This window comes from Chrysochloris asiatica, unplaced genomic scaffold (assembly GCF_000296735.1).
Source record: "Chrysochloris asiatica unplaced genomic scaffold, ChrAsi1.0 scaffold00094, whole genome shotgun sequence".
NCBI lineage: Eukaryota > Metazoa > Chordata > Mammalia > Afrosoricida > Chrysochloridae > Chrysochloris > Chrysochloris asiatica.
In genome coordinates, this window is record NW_006408612.1 from 852,689 (window position 1) to 855,648 (window position 2,960).

Consider the following 2,960-nt stretch of genomic DNA (forward strand, 5'->3'; position numbering starts at 1 on the left):
CAACCCTTATAATCCGTCCTGATAAGCATTATTCACTACAGTATCACGAGTTACCCATCTGTATTTCCTTTCATCAGCTCCGCCCAGACAGACTGAATAGTACCCACTGGAGATTCTGCTTTCCTCCATGCTCCCTAGCACCAGGTTCCCTCTTGAAAGCCTGATCTTTTCTTTTTAAGAAAATAACTTTTATATAGTTTCTTCAAACAAGGTAAAAGGTGACGATGTGTCTGTTACAGTGTTTAGAGGATTGGAAAATCGATGGGATGTGTAAGAGTTGTTTTTGTTAGGTGAGTAGCTATTAGGTAGTCCAGCATATATAACCATTTCTAAAATAGGCCTGATGAGGCTGGACACCTAAAGCTAGTGAGTGTCTTCCATCTCCATCGGAGTCAAACACCCTCAAGTTCTTTGGTGTTGGCACAGCAGTTCCAGATTTCCTGATAGGTCAACTTCCCATCCATGCTCTGTCCAGTCTTTTGAAATAAATCCTGAAGATCTTCAATGCTTGAAATTCCTGGTAGGGAGATCGATCTTAGTTGGACAGCTTTCTCAAGTTGGTTTCCAAAAGACTGAAAATGTTGGCAGTGCTGATGGTTCTGATGTAAAACTTTGTACTTAACTGTTTATTGGCGGTCTCTGGAGGCCTGTTGCTCTCAGGTGTGTTTGTGAGAGCAGTGATTAGCTGTAGTTCTTCTCTTAGCCTGTACACCTGAGAATCTGAACTATCCTCTTTCTTTACGCTTTAGGTTTTAGGTAAATCTGTTCTGTTAATCAATTGATACAAGGACTGTCTTTTCAGAATGGATACTCTATCATCCATCATGCTGAAAAGCAAGTTTGCTCTGTTTTCTATCTTGCTCATAGCAACTACATTGCTTTCTATTAGGTTGACTCTCTTGGTAATATTACTGACTGGCTCATTCATCCCTTCGAGTTTAAGGTCATTCTGCCTCTGGTACCCCACTAGGGCCAGTTCTGCTATCACTAACCCAGTGGGCAGTGGTATCTACCCCCTGTGCAGTCTCGGCTCTGCCTGGGATTGGGCACCAGGATTACCATCCCTGTTTATGAAAGCACGTGAACCCACCCTGAACAGCACTACACAAACAGTGAAAAGAGAACTGCATTCACACTGCTGTTCTCTATCATATCCACCAGGAGGCAGGTAGTAAGTGGCTGAGAACACACCAACATATATAGTCATCAGTTAAATATAAATACACCACCACCACACTGTCTCAGAGAAAAGAGATGAGATTCAGCTTACATGAAGAAACCAGAGTGCCTCAAATAAGTGATCAAAATACAGAGTCTGAAAATATACCAGAAATGGTATTAGAACTACTTGATACAGAATTTAAAAGAATGTTATTTAGGTACCTTCAAAGGATTGAGAGAAAGATTAACAAAAGCAAGAAGAAAAACTTCAGAAGAATTCAGAAGAACACTATAAGAACAATCGGACAAAAGAAAGGAAATACTGGAAGCCATATAAAAATAGCAATTAGAAAGCCATAAGATTAATACTAAGACTTCAGAAATAGTACATTGAAAGAGCAAATATGTAGAATTAAATCTACAAAAGACCAAATTAATGAGCATGAAGACAAATATCTCAATAATCTCCTTCAAAAGAAAAAAATCAGAAAAATAATTTAAAAATCTGAAGAAAACCTAAGATTTATGTGAGATACTATCAAGAGGAATTCTGATGTGGTGCTATAAAATAAGCACTGGCTGCTAAGCACAGGTCGGTGGTTCAAGCCTAACAGTCACTCCTTGGAAACCCTATATAGGGTCACTGTGAGTCAGACCAACTCAACAGCACTTAACAACAACAATAATCAAGAGGAACAACTTAAGTGTGATTAGAATTCCAAAACAGGAAGAGACAAAACAAAAAACTTAGAGAAATTGTCCAAGAGTTGTTGGAAAAAAATTTCCCAAACATCATGAAAGACAAGAAGATAGTCATTTAAGAAGTTAAACTCTAAAGAGGATAGATCCTAGATCCCAAAAGAAAATCACCAAGACATAATCAAACTTTACAAACTTTACCAGGAAAGAATCCTGAGAGCAGCCTGGGGAAGGGGTGGGGGGTGGCTGGGAGGGGATGAAAAACTATGTGCAAAGGAGATCTAATAAGACTAAGCTCTGATTTCTTAGCAGAAACCAGTGCAGGCAAGAAAAATATGGTATGACACATATAAAAATCTGAAAGAAAAAACTTGCCAACAAAATTGCTCCTCAAATATGTTGGTGAAATTATGAATATTTCCAGAGAAACAGAAATTAAAAGAATTTGCAAAAACTAGACCAACCTTACAAATGATACTAAAGAGAGTTCTTTGGACAAATATCTCAATACTCTAACACTTAACAACAGTGGACAACAACCTGAGACTAACATACAAGACAACATCAACCAGAGTTCAACCCAGATATAGAAGTAGTCAATGTAAAACAAACCTACAAACTAGAAGTAGTGAACCAGAGATACCAGTTGCAACAACAACAAAAAGTCATAAAATAAAAAGAGGGAATAATGATGTTACAAAATTTACAAATGAAGTGGGAATCAAGTAGATTTCAAGAAAAAAAAATCAATAAATTAACCTAACAGTAACCCTAAAACTAGACCAAGCCTTACTCCTAATCTTAACTATAACCCTAACACTAAACAAAGTCTTAGGCCTTGCCTAGACCTAGCCATAGTCCTAATCCTAACTCCTCCGAAAAATGGAAAATAACATGTATTGGATATGATACAGAGAAATTAGAATCCTTATCCACTGTTGGTGGATAAAATGATGCAGACACTGTGAAAATAAATTTGATGGTTCCTCAAAAAGTTATGCATTGTTGTTGTTGTTGTCAGGTGCCATCGAGTCGGAACCGACTCATAGCGACTCCATGCACAGCAGAACGAAACAATGTTCGATCCTGGGCCAACCTTA

At 38.0% G+C, this 2,960-nt stretch overlaps 1 pseudogene; it reads right to left on the reverse strand.

Moving 5' to 3' along the window:
- Positions 1-301: 301 nt before the first annotated feature.
- LOC102832136 overlaps positions 302-2,960 on the reverse strand; it is a 12,898-nt pseudogene continuing 10,239 nt past the window's right edge.